This window comes from Megalops cyprinoides, chromosome 12 (assembly GCF_013368585.1).
Source record: "Megalops cyprinoides isolate fMegCyp1 chromosome 12, fMegCyp1.pri, whole genome shotgun sequence".
In the NCBI taxonomy this organism is placed as follows: Eukaryota; Metazoa; Chordata; class Actinopteri; order Elopiformes; family Megalopidae; genus Megalops; species Megalops cyprinoides.
In genome coordinates this window covers 20,826,542-20,849,658 of record NC_050594.1, presented here as the reverse complement: position 1 = coordinate 20,849,658, position 23,117 = coordinate 20,826,542, and the positions used below count along the sequence as shown (strand labels likewise).

Genomic DNA, 23,117 nt, shown 5'->3' with positions numbered 1-23,117 from the left:
TCTCCCATTGAGCCTTAGGAACCCATTTCAAGGGTCTGCACGGAACACCCCCACTGCTCTGCAAAAGTTAAGTGATCTATTTTAAGCTTTACTCCTCAACTTTGGCCTCTGGGAGTTGACCCGTGGGGCATATGTGTAAACGTTTATGGTGATGCTCAACTGGACGGAAACACAGATAACCGTTGTTCAGTAATGCTTAAAGTTGTGTCTCCATCAGCTTCAGCGTTTGCCATAAAAGACCAAAAAGCCCTTATTCCTTATTTGCGTTCCGTTAAAGTGATATAAAATGATACTTTAGTGGTTTTAGCATCCTCATCCAGCATCTGTCCCTGCCTAGACTTTAGCAAGCAGAGAGTGAAAAAATGTTCAAATCCTGCATGTGCACATATGACACCTTTAACTCATTGTTGATCAGAGCACTCATAAATCCACATACGAGCCATTGCTTCCTTTGACACCAGTCTGCTCTGCAAAAAGTACCTGCAAGCAAGTCAAGTGGCCATTACTGGTGTTGCATCATTTACATATGACTATTCCATTTACATACACAGTGGCACTGAATGGATTGACAGTGTTTCTGTCATGTCAGTTACCTTATGTCCCTTCCGAAACCAGGGATACATCTGAATATATTTGATATGAAAGATGTGATGCCAAATAATGACTGATGGATTGACATCAGGCTGTTCATCACCCATGTCGCTGCTTTACTGAGGGATGTGCAGGGGCCAGGTGCTGTTCAGATGCATGCTTAGGCCAGTTCTGGTGGTTCTGAAGCAGAGCAAATGTGCTGTAGGGAATGCATGGCTGGACTTGCTCCAGGATGCAGGCCAAGTCCACCCAACACGTGCTCTTCAATTTTTTATTGAAATCGCAAGAATCTGTCATCAAATATTCATGGGCTGGCTAAGAAAAGAAGAAATCAAATTCAATATTTACTGCACAGCTCCACGGCTGGGAGAACTAATTAAGTCTGAGGAGCAGAAGTGGCGTTTGTGCGCTGGGCTCTGCACCCTGCAGGTCCCCCCTCTCCCCTGGAAGTGCTCCTCATAAATCCACACCCGCAACAGTTTGGGTTTTCTTTTCTACCTTGCTTATATTCTCCTCCCCAGCAATGACAGCACTTTGGTCATGTCTGCGCCTGAGGCCTTCTGCCTTTGTAGGCAGATCTCTATATACGGTGTCACCTGCAGTGACGATGAGCGTGCTATTTGTAACTGTGATCTGAATGCCTGTAGCACACTTGGCTGGGCTTCACATTATGATTCTCCTGGGCATTACATTACCAGTGTTTTATGGCTATTTACAGCTATTTATAGATATTTTATGATTCATTATGTCATTTGCATACTCTTCAGTGTGATTTATATATGTATGATTTGTGTTATTTTAATATCAGGACAGTTTAAGAGAAAAGATCTAAATAAAGACATTGGTGAAGTACAGTATTGGTGTTCTTAAACAGCATCAGTCCTTAGCTTTAAATCCTGTAGTGAACCTCTCAGCTGAAACAGAAATGACTAAAAGTCCATCACTGGAACTCCAGGAATTCATTCAGCCCCACCACTCAGTTTGTCCTTACTTCTGACAAATACACTTTAGTGAATGGCTTATTTTGTACATACCTAAATGTGTCTATAATGTAAATAACAATTTGTAAATATCTACATCTGCAAAATGCACAACTGTGTGCATAACAGTTTAATATTAGAACTGATGGGAACATGGAAACCAGGGCTTTTAAAGGGGCATTTATTTAGGTGGCCTCCGCTTGTGTGCTGACATTTGATTGCTATTCCTTTTATAAAAGGAGATTCATGAGAGAAGAAAGGAGAACATATATTCCCCAAATGAATGATATAAAGAAGAAGATGCTGGTATACTGACAATGAGGACGCATACCCCTCTGACACAGCAGGACTTCCTTTCATGGTTGTTCTCCATGCAGTGTGATTCATACATATATATGTAAAATTTGTTCTGTGGTTTGCTAGCTTCTGGTTATTATATTTCCAAGAAACGAATGGACAGAGTGTAGCCACTGTAGTTGCATTGTGGGGTTTTTTTTTTTTTGGATGACTTATAGTTACCATTGAAAGCTGTTGAATTGCATGGTCGAGTTAGTGGTAGAGAGATCAATGCCGACAAAAAGAGATGATCCTGAAGATAACCCTAGATAGCTTGCAGTCTATAGCATGGGTGAATGCTCTTGCTAGTTAAAAGTAATAACAGCTCCTAGCTGTCATCCTTGTATTCTAATACAGCAGTTGCTTAAATCACAGTACTGATGCTAATATTCAAAAGTGTCATGTTCTTCGATCCCTCATGTTACTGTGGTATCTTTTCTTAATTTTTTTATATAAGTCATTTATATAAGTCATTTTTGTTTGTGCAATGGGCTAGATTTCAGACTGTTGGTTTAAACTGAGGTCACCTTTTTTTGTAATGGGCCTTGGTTGCCTAAAAAAAGCTACATAGCGGGGCAGACTCTTACTCTCTGTTTAGCCTTTCTGTGTCCCCCCTGTTTCATTTCAAAAATAGAACAGAGCTCTGCTGCTTAATGTTTTACTCACTTCTGAAGAGCAGAATAATTCATGAACATTTTTAGACAGAAAATGCACCCAATTAACCAGCTAGCTAAAATTACAATTGGTATCTTCTCCTCGTGATTTCAGCCTACACTGAAATACAGTAATGATTCAGTCACAGCCTCTCATTCAGAACGAGCAAGTCTTACCCCTCCAGCAATTGTGAGTTCCTGTTCTCAGCAGAAATGTGCTGCTTACTGCCTGACTGGCTGAGACAATATTGCAGTTTGTGCAGTAGAAAAATCATCGGGTAGGATATAAATTATAACCTACTGTCCAGATATGAAAAATACATTCTCTAGGCCAGAAATGCCATGAAGTGTGATTAAAATAGCCTAGCTAGCCATCATACCTAAACCAGAATTAGACTAACCAGCTCTAGTTTAACTGATTGGATACACTTAGGAATTTAACTGAATGGACACACTTATTTTCTATTGTGCCGGAAGTCACTCTGGATAAAAGCGTCTGCTATTCATGTAATGTAATGTAATGTAATGTAATGTAATGTAATGTAACTACCATAACTAACAGGCGATTGGTACAATGCATTTACAGTAACTTCACATATAGATACAGGTGTACGTAGCTGTTGCACAAATGAATCTTAAAATTCCTTCCAAATTCCTTCCAAACTCTCTGTAATGTGTGAGCACGAGAACCTTCTTGGCCTGACTATTGAGGCTTCTTCTGACCTTTTTGTCCCCTTGTATTTGTATTTGTTTTCATATGTAAAAGATTTGTATATAATAATTTGTCTTCCTCATTCCATTCAGCTGCATGCTGATCAATTTATATATGAAAGCATTTCTTTAAATCAATCTTATTAGTATTAGTGGTTTCATTTTAATTTGTGTGTATACAGAATGCACTGAATTTACATTCTCTCCACTTGACATCCTCATCATCCCAGGATGCTTTGCAGGATTTTGAAGTGTCAGCAGCTTGCTGGCTGATCATGTAAGCCAGTGCTGCAGTGGTGAACAACACCTTTATGGTGTCTATAAAAACTGGGACTGTTCCAAATTACCATTCCAAACTACATATCTACAAGATGGCAGTTCATGTGGGACTCCTGTAGATGTGTCCTTGTAACTTCTTTTTGTTCTCTTCTGCCTTCCTGTCGTGTCCCTCGCAGCATTTTTGTGAGGTGGAGTCATGAGGTGGACCTTCTCTGCCTGGCTGGCCCATCAGGCCCCATAAACGTCTCTCCTCACCGTCTCCGGCACAGACAGCCGAGTTAGGGCCTGCTTCCACGCTCCTCCTTAACTCAGTCTGGGGGGTTTGCCGTGCACTTCCTTTTTTTCTCTTTTTCTCCTTCGCACTTACACACACACACACACACACACACACACACACACACACACACACACACACACACGCATGCACATGCTCACACACCAAGCAAAAAAAAACCTATGAAAGACTAGCAGTGTCCGCAGTGCTCGACCTGAAAGAGGCCGTTTGATGTTTGAGGTTTTCCATTGGCTCCGAGTGGATGGTGCTCGCTGAGCTGCGTGTGGAGACTGCAGGTTCACAGCTGCGCGCTGCTGCCCTCTGCCTCCTCAGACTCGCCGTCCCCCTCCTGGGCTGAGACTCAGGCGCAGGCTCTGCGGCCTCGCTCCTCCACAGCTGACGGGGGGGGGGGGGGGGGGGGTACGTGATGCGATGCGGAAGACAGAGGAGCGGAGAGAGGGGAGGGCTTTGATATCTCATCCTGCCCTCTTATCGTTTCATTTATTTCGTTTGTTTTAGTATTTTGTGTCTATAAATAGCCCCGTGCTGGCAGCTGAGGGGGAGTCCACGCAGAACAAATGCACCTCCCGGCTGTTTATTTCATTCCCTACATAATGAGGGAAACCGAATGCACACATATCGCCCCCGTCACTTCCACTCCCCGGGACACACTGGGCCAAATGTTGTCATGGAGACAGACCAGGGCAGTGGGTGTGGTGGGACAGGCACACACTGGCATACAATCTCCGACCAGCATGTCCGTGATTGGATGCCGGGACGGACCTCAGACTTGAGCACTCTCCCTCCCACTTTCCCCCCCCTCTCTCTCTGTCTTTTTCCGAGACGCAGGAGGGTAGCCGGGAAGCACTCCGTCCTCCCCTCCCTGACTGAGGCCCTATTCGTCAGGCCTGACAGTGGAGAGGGCCTGCTGGGACCTCACTTTGGGCTGCAGTTAGCGGTCAGCGAGGAGATGAAGTCGATATGTGACAGTGTCTACAGACACTCAGACCGGAGAGGGAGTAGGTGGGATTTCAGCCCAGGGCCAGCACTGTCACTCGGCATCACGTCTGCAATATTCAATATACGCAACTGCCCAGTGTGTTTGCAGCACATTACAGTGCGTGATATTTCCTTTTCTACCACCTTATATTCTGCATGGCATCCATTTGTATATTAAGGATTTGATAAAGGCAATTCTGCTCAGGTACTTTGTGACTCACAACAGCGGGGTCACATGGGACGCAAACCCTCTTGATCCGTCTGGAGTCTAATTTCCTACCCACTAATGTACTCCCACCGTAATGTAGCTGCATTAATGTTGGGAATCTATCACTAATAACAAACACGCCCCTCCCCACACACATACACTCTAGATCATTTAACCATTTTAATCCTTCATTAACACACACACAGCTCCCATTTGGCATTGCAGTGAATGTGGTTACAACCGGAAAATGTTCTTCTTTTGCTCGTTTAGATTTAATCTCTCCTGATCGCCTGGAGTGGGATTGGACATCTCCAGGGCTTCAGTATGAGTTTCATATCTGGTCCTCATTTCTCCTCAAATTCACAATTGTAACAAGTCATTGAATCACCTGCTCTTGAAAACCACCAGTGAAACCTGCAACAACCCTGTGTCTGAGTCTTCCCCTGAAGACTGGCCCACATAACCCTGGCACCACAAGTGTCTTTCTCCTGGAGTGTCTCCCAGAGGACCTCTTCCCCACAGTGATTCAGATGAGTCACGCTTCGGCAGCTGTGCCCTGTGGTGCCAGGAGCCTTGACCTCGCATTACTCCACAGTGCTGACCCATGTTGGGTTCACTGCCCCACAGCCAGCTACAAGGCTCGCCCATATTCGCTTCTCTATCCCCCATATTGAGTTGAGATTGACCCCTTGTTCAGCGGTGCCCTGTGTATTACCCAAAAACTGGCCTCTGTTACGCTGTCTGCTGTGCATATTACCTTAAAGCTGGCCTCTGCTATGGCCTCTCTTCCTTAGTATGAACTTTACCCCAGATGCTCTTCCCATTACCTGAGGGTTGTGCTTTGGACCATATCTTGTGTTAGGGTGGCTGTGCACCACTAGTTATCAATCTTTGGGAATAGACCATTCTGCTGACATGGTTTCCATAAGGTGAAATCCTGTAAGGACCCATATATTAACACATTATTATGCATATATGATGATTACGATGATTAGTATTATTACTACTACTACTATGGTTGTTTAATTAGCCATTCATTTTCATGAAATGGTTATTATATTTAGTTATTTATGTCACAAGTACCCTTATCCTTGGTGGACTACAATACAGAGTAAAGAAAAAAAATATATAGAGTACTGTTCCCCAGGGCAGGCTCCTGTGGAATTATCTGCCCTACATTAAGCACAGCATGCTGGGGCCAGGAGGTTGAGAGGGAACGTGTCATGCAACTTGTAGACTGTGGAAGGAAGTAAGGAAAGAGACTGTACGGCAGGAGCCATGGGAGGGAGAGGACCAGGCTGGCTAGAGAAGTCTGGATAATTTGGGCGGGTCAAACAGCACTGACAGGTTGGCTAGCTGCTGCTCATTAGAAATGCCCAGTGCACAGTCTTAAACATGTATGAGAATAAGAAAGAGCAAATGAGAGCAGAAATGGTCTACCCTCTCTGCTTTCTCTTCCTCCACAAAGATAAAAGAACTTCATTAAATCTCAGCACATTTATTTTGCATTGATGAAAGGCTCCTCCTCAGTGGCGGGTGCAGAAGCAGTGAGCGTGCGTGACGACTAGTAAATTCTTCCGAGGGGTGTGCTGAGATGTGCCAGAGGAGAGAGGGAGTCACCTGACCAGACTGGCACTCCACTGTCCATCTGTGGCCTGATTGCTTTTAAATGACACATATGTCTAACACGCATTGCAATCTGAACAAGCTAATAAGATAACATACTATAGTCCTCAGCACTGTAATTAAAGTCTAATCCGATTGATTTTCCCGCTAAGCAAGGCTCTAGCCCTACAGAACACTCTTTTTGGCCTGCGTGGAAAAACTCACCAAAAACATGTCCCTCTGTTCAGCTGTAAGCCCTGTGTCTGCTTGGCTTTGATGCCATTTCAATTGCTAAACACAATGATTAAATCCAATGAAAATCTCAGCGCAGAAGGATGTTTCTGCCTCTCGCATTTTTTTAAGAGCAAAAAATACCATACAGCAACACTCTCTAGTTGGACTTGTTTCATTGTTGCTGCATCATTGCACTTCTTATTAGTCAATAAAATCTTCTGCTTCTCTGGTAACCAGAGCAGACACTGCAGAGCTTAGGAAACAGAGATATACACAAATGTGATTCTTCACTGAATCGTGACTTCACTTAACTGTCGGGTGAACTCGACTGGTTGAATTGAATTGCTTTAAATTTTCATCCAATTTGAATAAAGTTATACTGTATACATGTAGAAAACACACTGGATGTATGCATGACCAATGGTATCATCCTGAAATGGAGATGAAATTGGGATGGCTGCTTCGAGCTATGTATTAATTTGCATATTAAAGAGTAAAATATTAACTTGTCAACCTAATGAAAGTTTGCCATTTTATTGGCTGAAGTATACTGATAGTTAATTGTAGAATTTTTGCCATTTTTTTAAATTAGTTTTTTTTTTTTTTGACTTGCAGAGATTCAAATAGCTTTTGCATTAAAGAGACTCACTGTTCATCAGTGGGATCTGTCCTAACCTGTATTTAAACAAAAACCTTGTGTAGCTCATCTTTAATCCATTGATTCACTATATTGACCACTACATGAACGTATGACCACCACAATCACATTTCAGGGGTTTTTCTAATTGCTAGATTTAATCAAATATCGGATATTGGATAAAGGAGTCACTCTGCCAATAGTCTTCCTTTGTTGACAGTCCTGTGAACATTATGATGATAGTGCCTGCTTACTGAACTTTCCCCAGGTGCATGCTCAGATGTCCTTGGGCTTGACTGACTCCACTTATGTTGCTCTGGCTGGTCTACCCACTCAGCTGCTGGCTCTGGATATCTGCTTACAATGTGATGAAAATATAGACCAACCCTTTCAAAAATATAAATATGAAGAGCAGGTGTTTGTCTAAGGGCTGAGTTGGTGCATACTGTGAGTTTTGTTGATAGGAAAACGGGTGAGGCGTCAGTATGTTGAAAACATTTGTTTTGCTATTCCAATGAATCGTGCCTACTTCAGGTGTGACAGGGAGGTTCTGCCTATGTGCATCGATCCGAGAGTGTAGTAAGCTTTTTACTCCGTGTGCCTTTTCGTGATCTGTACTGTGCGTGAGGACCTTGAAGCCCTTTTGTTTTCGCAGCAGCGAGAATCACAGGCAGCAATCACAGGCAGTTCTGGAAAATTCCTGAACTCGGTCACTGTGCAGGGGACGTTCAACGTGGAAGAGCAACTGATCTGTTTTAGTAACGTTGGCGAAAAGAAACGCAACCGTTCTCTATCCAATTGACAGTTTTTGTTACATATATTTATATATATTACCAGTCGTTTTTTTCGTTATGTGATTTTTTCCTCTCATGCTCCCTGTTCTCCATCATCCCTCCTTCCACAGTTGCAATAATAAATATTCATGGTTTATGTTGCAGGTTTCTCTCCCAGCTGATACAGTGACGTAGACGTGTGTGTCTGATTTTTGGTATAGGGAGGCGGAGGGAGAGGCAGGGGGCGCGCGGCTGTGCTAGTTGAGACTTGCTATTTGAATTCGCTCTTGCGATGCTTCAGAGAATGGGCATCCCTTCCGAGGAAGAGGATAGGCGTATATGCTGTAAATAAAACAGATAATTCAAATTGAAGGAAAAGGGGGAAACTGGAGCTTTCGATTCCTCGCCGCATTCACCCCGCTCGCTTCTCCTAAAAATGAAAAGGATATTCATTTTAAAAGAATGGATTGAGACCTGTCAATAGCATTTATATTTGTACGTATATTTTTGTATCATTGTAATGCTATTACATTGCATTTGTTTATTTTATACAGCTAATCGACTCGAAACCGCGAGAAGACCACATTTATATTTTCTACGCTAACGCAGACAGGAGAGGAGGGGGAACACTGCTGTGGCTGTGGTCTCGGGGAAGAGCCGAATGCATGGATTCAAAGCTTACAGCGATCATTGGCGCTTCGATCTCGGCTTGTCCTCCTAGTCGCTGACAGCTGGGAGAGCAGTCTATCCAACAGGCGGAAAAGAGCAGCCGACCAAGGGGCGAGCGAGAGAGGGGCGAAGAGAGCCATCACTTCACCGGCTCGATCGATCCACCGGCGCTGGGATCCGCTTTGGCGTGCGTGAGGAAAGGCGATCGCCCCAGGGGTATTCTTTCATCGAGAGGGATATACACCTTTGACAGAAGAAGAGGAGGCGGGTATAACAGACAAATATACGTTGAAAGTAGCCACTTACTATATCCAATTTAAAGAAAAATAATAAAGGAGGGGAATATTCCGCCTGCCCTCTGACAACACCCCCTCTCTTGAAGAAACAATATACACAAATCCAGGTACGTGTATTCATGAGTAGGCTACTTGATATTCGCGTGGGTTTACAGCTGGTGTGGTCAGTTGTTTAACACTAACCTAGTGCTTCTGCGCAAGTAGCAGTGGATTATGCAGCCGCCTTCTGTTTAGGGGAGAGGGGAGGAACTATCCGGTATATGGCAATTTTGAGGCTATTCTAGACATGATGCTCCGTCTTGACGCCGGTAGAAATGACAGTGTTGTGTAGAATACGCACGACTCTATACTTAAGTGCTTGCTATTCATAGCAACAGACGTATTACGATTTATTATACGCTGTTGCTACAATTATTATTAGTAGCCTATTGTTAATATAGTCTTGACGATTCAAACTTTTACATACACGTTTTGCGTGTATAATGACATATACAGTGAATTACCTGGGGCCATCGCCATGGCTTCATAACCGTAAAACATGGAAGGGGGTGGGGGAATTCGAGTGCGTTGAACGGGCCAGTTCATGTTCAACATGCGTTGTATGTTCGTCATTTAGTTGAGGCTCATTGTGCGTTGTAGCCATGCACAGATACTAATTTTAGTGTGAGGTTTTCTCGGTGCATCTCTTTCCATCTAACGTTCTATGGACAGGTAAATGTCTGTCGACATACTGTTTTAAGTGTTTCTCATGCCAAACCATAGAACATGTCATGGAAACAATGAAAGACGACTGTAAATATATATTTTTTAAAGGTTACATAATGGCAAGTATTTTGCTGTACCGAAGACGCACACTTTAATCCGTTCACAGGATTTCGAATAGATTAAAAACCGTTTCTATTACATGGTGCAAATAATAATAGAGGTAAGTGAGATCAAATTAAAAGGTTTTAAATCTGTCTCACCGTTGCCTTAATGGTGCCATTACCGTTCATTTAGCCCTTTACTGGTACTCAAGCAATTGTCTATGATGACAACCAAATTAGATGAAGGTGTTAAAACAGAGCATAATGTCTTTGTGGACATTTCCTCATGTTGTCTGTATTGTGCCATGTCATATAAACGAGGAGAGTCGGTGGGCTGTGAATTCCCCCCACTTATGTATTTATGTTATCATACACTGTAGGGATTCCCTCTCAGGTAAAGCGGGTCGAGGATGGCACAAGAGAGAGAAAACTCGGGTATATTATGATTAATTTAGCAGCAGCTGATGTACTTTATCTCGCCATGCTGAGTTCTTGTTTACTGGGGACTCAAATATCCATCGTGCAACGACTCTTCCCAAAATAGGAAAAGAGAGATTCATGGGGCTCATTTCAGTCCTGTACACTTCGTCAGCTTTCTCACGCTGTTGCGTTTTCGCCAGGGTTTGCTGTATTAAATTTGGGCCTACACAGAGAATGAAAACCTTCCGGTTGCGAACGTAAAATCTGTTCATTTGTGGGAACCAGGCGAAGCTGAGCACCATGTACCAGGCATGTGAGTTCTATAATTTTGTAAAGGATTGTCACTTTTTGAAGAGAGCTATAACCAAGCTTTATATAGACCCATATGTTTAGTTAACCTAATACAAACTGTTCATTCCAATGCCCCATACAAACATTGGAAACAACGTCCGTACGTCTCTCTTTCTCCCATTCATGTATAATTACAGGGTGTCACTTTAGCTGTGCATGTTGTCGGTCTTTTGATTCTAACATAAGCGGTAATAGTGATCTTTTGAAATGAATCTGAAGCAGGGTAAACCACAATATGCAGGGTACAGTTTATTCTCTTCCCTGCGAGCGATATGCAACGTGTCGTCTATATTTACCTATGTTGTGGTAAGCTACAGTGTTCAAAGTTAGAAGCGTTTTGACCGATTCGTTATGCACGAGGCATAACACAGTTTTTTCAGATTTCGTTTTGAAGTGAGGGTGAATGCACTGAACTCATTTTGCAAGGTGATTCTCGTAAGTTACACTACGATGTTGGCATGTGTTAGATTTGCGCTGGGTGATGCTAGAACTTATCTTTTGTGGAAATTAAAGGATTGTAGTTAATGCAGAAAGCGCATTTGCTGAAACCATCAATTAGTATGATAATTAGGATGTGTATCTCGTCATAGCTGGAGGCACATTTCTAAATTCAGTGCTGCCACACATGGTGTGGGCCTATGCAGACTTTATATTTATGAATTCACCATGTGTAACATGTGGATTGCATATGGATGTGATTACAGATAGTGTGGGATTTACAGAATCTTTAATTTGCTGCTCTTTTGCAGTAGCCTAAACACTAAACCAGGGCTTTTGGGCTGGTAAAAGCAGGGATCCAGCAACCTTAAAAGACCACTTTTTAAAATTCCTTCATCAAACATATGTCTTGACTCCAGTGGGAGGTGTAACTATCTATAGCAGATTCATCCAGAGTGAGTTCCCATTTAAACACCCACAGTAGGCTCAGATGACCAAGGGACATTCAGTCTCAATTACCAGAAGCACAGCACCAATAAAACCCGTGTGGTCTGAGCTGAGATCAAAGTACAAACTTCACGGCTACATGGCAACACTTCTGACAAGAGATGAGACTCGCTCACTGTGTTAGAGATCCAAGCTTCTCAAATGGGGACAAGTCAAACATTTGTCTTGATTCAAGGGGATGATGTGAGAGTCTGCAGGGGAAACGCATAAACCAGCATCTCATGTCTTATTCTGAAATTGCCACAACTTTGATATCTTTAAATCAAGTGAATCTTGTGATTCAAGTTTACGAGTTCATTATACCTGTCTAATGATATGTAGCCCAGGTACAAATATCAGTCAAGAACTGTGCAATTTTATGTAGAAGTATACTTGTAAAATGTGACGAGATCTTTTTCATTTTTTTTAGTTTCAGTTTTGTTGTCAGACACGTGTCAACATGAGGGCTGAATCTGGCTGTAAGTTGCATACCTTCAAAACAACCTTTATGTTTAAACCCTATCTGGATGCCACAAAAGACAAAGCAACATACAATTAACTTTTTTTAGATGTGTACAGTTTCATGGAATAAAATGTAACTGCTTTTTTAGAAAAAGAATACAAGGCTTTGAGTCCACATCAGACGGTTATTTTATTTTGGCTACAATGTTATTAGAACTGCACAACCAATAATTTAACCTTTGTACCATGGGCGTAATTGATGGTAGGGACGGTGGGGATATGTCCCTACCACTTTTCTGATTACCAAACAAAAATAGTTAGGCATATTAATGTTATATTAGTAGCTAGTATACTTAGCTAACATTTTGTCCCCACCACTTTTCAAATCAAACCTACACCCTTGCTTTGTACACTAGAACAATGAAATATACATTAATTGTTAGTAACTGAACGATTGAGGGGAATGGATTTTAATTCTTCTGGAAAGGACTGAATAAATTCACACAGCTTTACCAGTTTCACAACAAGACTGCCCTTTTTATAAGACACCTTTCATCTGTGGTGTACCCACTGTTACAGATTTTGTTTCCAATTCTCTCAAATGGAAGTTCACCTATGACAATTTATTTCGGCCAACAAGCAACACAAATGGGATAAAACTGGTGAATAGCACACAAGAGACATTGTCATGCAGGGGCCGTGAGTGTCGTGTAAGTTTTCCAGTTTTCCAGGAGTCTCGCAACCACCTCATAGTCAGGGAACAACCTCCATTTTTTCCGACTGGCCTTGGATTTTCTGGCTTTTTGATTCCCCGGCACTAAGCTCTATGCACTACTCTATGTCCAGCACTTACTATTTACAATATCTATCATAAAAATGTGTTATGAAGAATAAAATTTGATTGATTGATTAACATAGAAGATGTAGTTCACTACACTGGAAAATGAATGTATTAAAAAAACTGCTCAAATCACTTGTAGGTGTGCATTGAGGGATTCACCACAAATTGCCATGACAAACTCTGGCTAGCAGTAGTCAGGATGTGTCTGTCTGATGTGGCATTTATGTGTTCCAAATGTAAAACATTGCTGTCATAATTATATTCAGTCACTGCTTTTGACCATCAGTAATTCACTGTTACTTTTTAAAAATTCCTATCATTGCCAAGTACTTTTCTGAAAGGGGAAAATGCTTGGATAATATATGTTATGGCACTACAGGTTGACAACCTCTGGCTTGACTTTTCTGGAGAGTTAGGTGCTGGTGACATAGGCCAAATATTCATCAGGCTGAGGCCAAGCCTCATTCATTTCACCCATACAGGTTTTGTCTGAGCAGCCCCTGTATTATTTGTTTTTGTGACATTATAGCAATAAAACAGTGGCAGGTTGATTTTGATATTTGGCAGACAGGCCTGTGGCAGATGAAATCAAGAGTTTTAAATATCAGTTCAGAGATGTGTACATAAACAAGAGGTTGCTGAGTTGTAGCCTTTACAGTTAAAGTTACTTCTTGTCTGTCTGTTTTGACTGAGAAACAGCAGTGAGCACATTCACTCCTGAAATGTTTTCTTTACTACTTTTAAAAAAATTCTATGCTGTCTGAAGTCTGGATCATACAGAGCTGACGTGTCTTGACAAAGTGAATTTATAGTTTTTTTTTCTCTTTGTGCATTGCACATAGCTGCTCAAGCCTGCAGTTAAGATTGCAAGCTAAAAACTGACAGTGATTTGAATGTGAAGAAGGTGGAGCAGGATTGGTTTGGACAGCAACAGATGACAGAATAATGAAGTTTCAAAAGGATACACTCATTCTCATCTGGCAGAAAACATACTGTAAATTGAGCTCAGTGGGGTTTCAGGTTTTTGGCTTAAGGTAAATGGGCAGTTTTTTTTTGTTTTCAAATGTTGGGCCAAAAATTTCATTTTGAACAGGCCATTCACTTTAACTCACATCACAGAGGGGAAACATTTTGTGACATCCCTATTTGGTTCTGTTTCCCCTGAATATATACACATTCAGACGTGTGCGGTGTGACGACTGAAGCGGTGCTGCTATCTCTACACAGACGTGTTTCTATCTGTGTTTTCAACACAGCGGTGATAAGATTGAAGATCCAGCTGCTGGCGCCTGCTGCCGCAGAGCATTGGCACGAACGTGCTGCTTTTTAGTCTGTTGCTATCCTGAAGAATTAAAAACGCTGTGCAGAAATATTAAAATTGAATCTCACAGGGCTGTCCAGATATATATTGAGGTTTTTTTTTTTTTTAACATTGTGACATTTACTGACACCTGCCGCAGGTGTCGTCCACCAATTACTTGAGTCAATACTGGAGCAGCAGGTGCACATTGTTTATATAAGGGTCATGGACTCCTAGGATTGTCGTGTCTAGGAATAGCTGCAACAACAGTGGTCAGTTTGTGCCATTTTTGTTCCCTGCCCACAGTTAGCCAGAATAATTTGATTTCCATGTCTTATAGTTTCCACTGTTAAAGCATTCCTTTGTTGCATATTGTATGTGCTTGCAATAACAGCAGATGTGCAACACAACCCTGAGAAAATAGTATACTTTTATAGTTTATAATTAATATAACTTATAATTAATATAACTGAATATTTAATATCTAATTATCTTAATGTATGAATTAGATATTGTATGCATATTGTGTATTATATTTTATAGACAACTGTATTGTTTTCTGCTCACTTTTTTGAAGATAGTAGATTGAAATGGTCTCTAGCAGAGATTAGAGGATTATTTTTATTTCTGTTCTAAGGCATGTGTTTAGGGCAAGAACAATCCACCAGATTTACCTTTATTGTGAAACAGTAAGATTTAAAATTAAATTATGAACTGAATATTATGCTAATTTGAATAAGGATTACATACCTAATTGTAGATAAACATGTTAATATTGTTTTAGAGGTAGACAGATGGAAACTGATGAATATCTCAAAGAAGTCCATCATGAAGGCAATCGCTAATGGAGTTTCAGCAGTGGAATATTTGCATCATTCCTGTGAGCTGATAAAAGCTTTGTATTTCAAGCATTTCTTCACATCATTATTCTCTCTGTATTGATCTGTTTCATTGCAAGGCATGTTGGGCCATGTCAACGCCCCAGCGAGGTGGACCTGTCTGCCGGCTGTCCAATACTCAACAGATCCATCACAAAAAAGTGTCACAAAACAAAAGGCACTCTTTGTCTCCTTTGCCCTTCACACTCTTGTTAATATAATGATCTGCCTGAATCAGAAAGCCCATTCATATTTCCGAGGAGAGTCGTGTGATGGCATGCAGTGAGTTCCCCCGCTGAGGCTGTTGTTTCCATTATGGATGGGGTCTCTAAGCTAAACACAGACACGGCTGCTGAAGTACAGGCACAGCTCACTATGCGGGGACAATCTTGTCTCGTGAAGTAACCCAGTATATGTATATCCAGTCCGGGAGGGAAACATGCACCTCTTAGTTACAATTCGCTGGGAAGAAACCTAGGGCAGTGAATTACTGCAATTTTCAGTCTCAAAACTAATACCACAAGAATGTGCCTATGTAAATACGTGTGATTTTTTTATGGGGAAGGAGAAACAAGGATGGAAATGCTAACAATCATCAATCTTGTAACAGTTTCAAGTGAGGCTGGAAGCCTATCTGCTGTGAGTCCTGTTTCATAATAACCGTGGTATAACAAGCCTCTCCCCTGGAGTAATTGGGAAGGCCCAGAGTCTCATTAGAGCGGGAATGTCCAGGAGTCTAATAAGAGTTTAATTCACTTATGGCTCCTAAATAAAGGTAGCATTGTGAAGATAATGGTAACAAGATAGAAGCAAATCAGCTGTGGACAGGTGAAAGCAGAGGTCTCCATCAGTCACAGAAAAATTAAAATAAATTTTGAAAAGGAAATTCTTGCATTTTCCAAAAGTAGATTACCATGAGTATGTGGTCTTCCCTTTTTCACAAATATATATTTGAAAATGATTGAAAATTGAAAAATTAAGCAACTGGTATAAGGATTCTCTGTTCCTAGCATTTTGTTTCTTTGTCAGATTCACCTGCAAAGTATGATCTTGAAGTTTTCCCTCAGATGGCCAGTTTGTGTTTAGGCTCCATTGAAAGAACATGTGGATATTATTATGATCGGTGCATCTTTGATTTTGGTCATTGGTTAAGTTTCCTTGTCAGTGTCCCTGAGTTTTACACATACCACAATTTCAAGAAGTAAATAAAGATGGATACATGGGCAGTGTGGTTTAAGGATTAAGGAGCAGGAGATACAATTCGCTTCTTCCAAAAAGTACATCCAGCACTAAGTGGGCTCAAAAATGTAAGCTATCCAAGCTGCCTGGGAGAGGGGCATCTATTTCGCACATAAAAAATTATAATATATGATATTGTCTGGTGGGCATCAAGGTCCTCTTGGATGAAAGTTGTTGGTGATTCATTTTCTGCATGTTGCCTTTGCATGTGCTTTTATACTGAATAACCTTGGGAAGTTGGTAAAAAGAAAAGAAACATGTTTGAATCTTTAGCTTTAAGATTAGCATCCCATCCTATCCTAGCAGTTGACTATGACCATCTCTACATGAAGGCAGAACCAATTTCCTTTTCCTTTTCTGCCTTACATTACCCAACATTTGGGAGTTGGAGAAAAAAATCCTGCCCAGCATTTTTAATCAGTATTGAACGTAGTGTACTTCCAAGGAAAAAAAAAACACAAATGAGTTCATATTTTGATTTTAATAATGGCCTGTGCTGCAGTTCTAAGTAACTTTTGTAGATGTAAAGGGGATAGTGTAAAAAAAGCAGCAGTGAAGTCGGTGCAGTAGGTGCGGACTGCCTCAGCCAGGCAGGGGGTTGCAGTGCAGTGCAGTACAGTGCAGTTTGTCTCTGGCTTAATAAAGCACCTCACATTGCATGCTGTTCCATGTATCATCATGCACCACAAACACTCACGGCTGGAGTGTTCCATTTTTTATGTTTGTTGTACTGCCTGCACTGAGACAGTTACAGCTGCAATTCATGTTGTTTTCTTTTTTAATAAACATTATTAAATGTTGTTTTGTAACATTTGATTATGTGACTAGCTTTTGAACACTTTAAATTCCATAAGCTCCTTTAACCTGTCTGACGGTCACATAACTATAGCTCATAGTGGTAGTACCTTCTCCACAAACCTGATTTCATAGGGTTGACACATGAACACATAACTGTGAGCGGAAACAAATGTGGTGATATTTTCGTAATGTTTGCTAGAAAATCATTCCCATAGCATTCACTTCACTGCTGGCTGCCCCATTATTCTCATACAACCAACAGAACAGCGGCTTCTTCGTCCTCTGCTGTCTGAAATGACATCACCCTCCCTCTGTGCCACCTTCCCTCTGAAACAGAAGTGTGCCATCATAAAGTGTAGCTTTTCTAAGGATGTGTGTGTCATAGGTGCATATCTGTGGTAACTTAGATGCTATTGGCTTCCTCTTTCCCCAGCATCACTTAGCAACAGGCTTATCAATGCAGAAGTGGGAGTTAGTTCCATGTTAAAAGCACCTATCATTATATTGCTGGTGCTTTATAGCATGTTTGGGAGAGGAATTTTCATGTTTGTGTTGAACAACCTCTCACAACTACACATGCACACTCACAAACATCAAATTCTGACATCGGCACAATTAATTAAATAGAAATCTTTTGTAGCAAGTTAATTATGGTCAGAAGGAAGCAAGTTCAGTTAGATAGATAAAGTATATTACAGAAATCTATATCAAATAAATAAATTGACAAATAATAATTTACAATAAAAGTAGAAAAAAGGAAAATGCATTCTTTTGCATCTGTCTGCTCATATGTACAGTGGACAATGTGCATACAAACGGTTTTAGAAACAGACTGAATGGCTACTTTGAAAGAAATGTTAATGTGAGAGGATGAGGGTACAGTTTCCCTGGCCTGATTTGTCTGTAGAAACAAAAGAACATTATCTGATGATGAATGCATACGGCGAAAAGCATTGTGGAGGTGCAGGTTCTCACTGTATAGTCACCATATATGATAATTCAATAAAAAAGAATAACTTGGTAATAGATGTTGCTATTATGCAGGTTACTCATGTTGAATGAATGTAACATGATGTTATTGTAATCTGAATTGCCATCTCTCTCTGCTCTAGTTCTTGGTTACCATCTGTTTGTCCTGTCACACAGCATAACAAATTCCCTCCATTCACAATCACCTGTGACCAAGGACGTTTATGAGATTTTGCAACAAAACTCTGCTTTGATTACCATTACATATCCACTTTACATATCCACATCTTCTCAGGCTGTCTACTTGGGGTGCCATTTTGTACCTCAAGTGATTCCTCTGCTTTATTGCAGAAGGAAATTAGAATCAAGAAGCTATAAACAATGTCTGCAGCACTAATCCTTCCAAAAAGCACAAATAACCTACCTCAACATACCTGTGGATGTCTGGAAATCATTTAATCATTGAGTCTGGCAAGAATAGGGCCTATGGTTCAAATTATGCTTGAGAAATAGTGGGAAGAGAACAGGGATCAATGATCATGATTGTGCCTTATCCATACACAGACTAGCACTATCTTCTAGTATGGTAATGCTGACACCCTGACGCTCTCCTATAGCTTGTGTGTTTAGTGTGACAGGGAGAGGGTAGAGAGCAGGGGAAATGGCTGGATTGTGCCCTGTGGTCAGGCCCTCTGGTTTTCACATTCTGTTTGTTGATTCGGATGTTTGCTTTCGGATCTGTCAAGGTACGCTTGCTTGTCAGCTTATAACAACTGTGAATCATTTTGAGTCTGTAATGTGCTTAGACGCTTTGCTGCGTTTGAATTTCTCGCCGTCATGTGAAGCAAAAAAAGGAGCTGATCAGCTCAGCGTCTCCCTGACTGAAACGGGCACTTTATCCCAGATACAGGCCAGCACTCTTATTTACACCCCTCTGCCCTAGCCCCCAACCCCTCCCTTTGCTTTTGAAAATAACTTTGCAGTTATTAAGCTCTAAATTTGTTGTCCAATTACCCCCTTTGCTTGTGTGTGTTTATTTAGTGTATTGTGCAGGATTAGCAGTGTGTGTTTTCTTGAGGATGATGCTGTGCTGGTACGCTGGCATCCGTCCAGCCTTGGCCTTAGCTGTTGAGATATCATCGAGCTGCTCTCCTCAGCTCTCATCCCTGAAATTCTGCTTGATTTTTCGTTACAATCCTTGCCATTCAATCAAGGGAGGATTTTTTTGGGAGCCCAGAAGTTATGGAATCTGGCTAGTTTTGAGGAGATTATGAAAACTCTGCTCTAAATCTGGAAAGGATTGTCGGGCTCATGCAGTTTAGTCTCCCCTACAAATCCTCCTGTCTTTTTATTGATACATGACTCATAATATTGTGAGACACGCTCTTCCTCGTCTCACTGATCTTCCATCATTTTGAATAATTAAGTCCTTTAAAATGTATGTCATTGCTTGGCTTCCTTCAGTTCCTTTGATGAATGAACTATTTTTAAACAAATTTAAGCATTAAGCAACACTTAATGGTCCCCCTGCTAGGAAGGTGAAAGGAAACTGCCTTGGTGCGGTAATAAAACTTGTAATCCTCAGTTGGTTTCCCGACAGAGTTATATAACTAATAATGACTGTATCTAACAGAGATTATTTCAGTCGCTCCTAAACTGCCTCTGTGTTTCAGGGGATCTTGGCACTGTGTGTGATTCTTGGACCACTAAATGATCACAGGGTGACAGTGGAGGGGTGGGGGTGCGGAGCGTCTGTTCCTTAATAAGTGCCTACTGTTATTCCCTGACGTGATTCAGAATGGAGCCATCACATGTTCCTCGGCTGCTGTGTAGATCCTCGACAAGCCCTCCGCCATAGGAGCGGCAGGCAAACCCGAGATCGATGAGCAAAAGAGAGACTTATCCCTCTTTCATCATCTCTGTGTTCTTTTTTTCTGGCAAACTCTGCCCTTCTCTCTCTAAGAGTTCCTTCTCTGTTTTGCAAATGCGTCATTCTGAACTGTGCTTAGTGTAGCAACATTGTACCGGCTGCTGAGTGTGTCATTTGGTTGAGGACTGAATTTCTCACGTAGACTTTTTTGAAATTCCTGTGTGGCTGAAGAATATTTGCGCTGAACTTTGATTAAATCTGTGTACTAGATGTGCTGTACTCTTAATGGAGAGTATAGTTAAGTACAGCCAAATTACCTGAATTTGTTAACAATGTAACATTCAGAAAGTCAAGAGCTGCTTTGTGTGAATTTAAACTGCAAATATAAAAAATTGGGTATTTGCTCAAATTTTATTCAGCCTGAAAAACACGTGTATGTCTCTAGCTCCACAGGTGGTCAGGGATTTAGCTAGCTACATGGAGCTGAGTTGTTAGGGGTGACTAATTGCCTTTTCCTACTATTGTGCCCAGCCAGGGCCGCTGCATCTTGGCCCCAACCCAGTTGTGTTTCAACTGCTGCTTTTTTTTCTGGCTGCCCAAGAAGCCCCCAGGGGACTTTGGCACTGCCAGAATGCTGGCACTGGCTGTGGCTGTGATGTCCTCATGGCGGTTCCACCCGTCTACAGCGAGATTTGTGCAAGGTGACTGCACTGCACCGAGCCTGAACTCATGAACATGGGATTTGAACACATGATCTGATTACATTTTCTGTGTTTATGTATTTAAGGGGTGACACACCTCATGGCTTGATGTCAAAACAACAACCAGGAAGTAGATGAAGGAGCAGAATGCTTTCCAAACAATGACAGACCATCGGAGCTATCCTGTGTTTCTGCAGAATCTATGGAGCCTTTGTTATTTTGTTCTTGGTTCAGGTTTCAGGTCTGCCCTGTTGCACACAAATTATTTATGCTTATCTGTGCTGGCACATTTGTGCCCGTCAGTCTTCCTTTAAGGCATTTAAAGTTATGGGACAGAAGGACCACTATTTCCATGTCTAACCCAACATGTTTGGTTTCAGATCACCCCCTTTTTGTTATTTTATTTATAAAATTTGGATATTCCTCTATGTTTTAGTGAGTTTAGGACGAAATAACAAAATTCTTCAAATAGACGCCTGTGCAAGAATCAGGAAAAAATATTTTAATGTTGAAAATGTTGACAGATTTGGAGGTTCCTTGCCAGTATAGACTTACAGGTGCAATAAAATTTGGTCTATGCCTTCAGAGTCTTAGCTTAAAGGGTGTGCTTCCATTGTAGTGAAAGTGATTATTTTAGTACTATGACATGTCAGCGGTAGATCCATGGGCAATCCTCCAATTTTACATTTCTTCAGTTTAAAGGGAAAACCGCTGTTTTGGGGCATGTCTCTCTGGGACAAGTTTTTCTGCATATCTAGATTAAATGCATGGAAACAAGCCTACAGTGAACATTACTCTTGTATATGTTGTATACTGTTTTTTACCTCTCTATAGCTACTTGTGGTGTCTTTTTTACCTCTATATAATCCAATTAAATCTGTTTGTTTTTATTTTAATTTTGATGTGCACATTATAGTAATTTAGGTTTGCCTCTCAAGGATGACTCCCAATAAACCCTCAAATGACTCAAGCCCTCCTCAAAGCATGGCTTTAACATACCACAGGCTAATTCAGGAATGAAAACCCTGAGGTTGTGGCAAGGGGCTCTAATACTGTTTTACTAGCAGTATCCTCCATCTTGATTATCCTCAGATGAGCATGCATTTACCTGCTCCAAACCTGCAAATGTTTCTGTCATTTGCATGCATTTACTTTGTGTCCACTATCTGCCTCCATGTATTGGTGTGTGGATTGAGTCAGCCTGTAAAATCTGTAATTGTTAAATATTTGTTCATCAGCGTATCGTTGAGATGTTAGGAGAGAGCTGTGTTGTTAAAGGTGTTTTGTACTGTATGTGATGATATTCAAGGGGCAGGTGCTGAATATCATCACCAGGGATGTTGTTGTTTATTGTAAATCTCCAGATTTGTTAGGTTGGAGATTGTGCCATCATCATGTCACTAGTCTGTTGCTGTGAGCAAGCTTTGTGGTAGCACTTGGGGGGATAGGTCATTAGCAGTGCTAACCGAGAAGGTGTGTTGACGATGTTAACATTGCTGTTGTTCACCATTACATTGTATTACATTATTGGCATTTTAGCAGACGTTATTATTCAGAGCGACATACATAGGTTACAGTTTTTACATTGTTATCCATTGATACAGCTGGGTATTTACTGAGGCAATTGTAGGTTAAATACTTTGCCCAAGGGTACAGCAGCAGTGTCCCAGCAGGGAATCAAACTGGCAACCTTTCGGTTACAAGTCCTGCTCCTTACCGCTATGCTACACTGCTGCCCCATCTGTACAGTTCTGTAATTATGCAAGTCCCCTTTATGTTAACGACAATAATTCCATTCAGGCCACCTAGGATAACAGCTGATCCAAGCTTTTGTTGGTGGTGACTTAATGGTAAAAGACTATGGGAAGCCTTTATTAGGTTGCTAGGCAACCAAATGTTTTGTTCTATGCTAGTAAATGTGAGCCATTTAGTTGTGAAATTAGCTTCCATTGTACTAACACTTCATCAACACTGTAGTACACAACAGCAAAAGCTAAAATAAATGTAACTTCTGTGTGCATGTTCTGTCTTGCTGTAGATGACCAGCTTTGATTTTCCTTCCAGGAAGTCTGTTAGCTATCCGACTCTCTGCTGTTTTTTTAGTGACCCTACTTGAACATGGCATTTAACTTGTCTATGCCTCTGTATAACTCAGGTACACTTTTTTAAAGTTTAGTATGGCTACTTTTAACCTTGATATGTATGTTGTGGGAATTTGGGCAGATCACTCCCTCAGCTCCAGCTTTACTACCTACTCAACCCCTGTTCATGCATGGATTCATGACCTGCACACAGATTCAGCAACCTAACATA

General features: G+C 41.3%; 1 protein-coding gene across 3 annotated transcripts in view; it reads left to right on the top strand.

Moving 5' to 3' along the window:
• The first annotated feature begins 8,697 nt into the window (after positions 1-8,697).
• Positions 8,698-23,117, top strand: part of slc8a3 (solute carrier family 8 member 3) — a 78,145-nt gene continuing 63,725 nt past the window's right edge. For all 3 annotated transcript variants that reach the window (XM_036541759.1, XM_036541758.1, XM_036541757.1), the window contains exon 1: positions 8,698-9,352. The gene's annotated coding sequence lies outside the window, so the exon portion shown is untranslated. The remainder of the gene's footprint in view (positions 9,353-23,117) is intronic.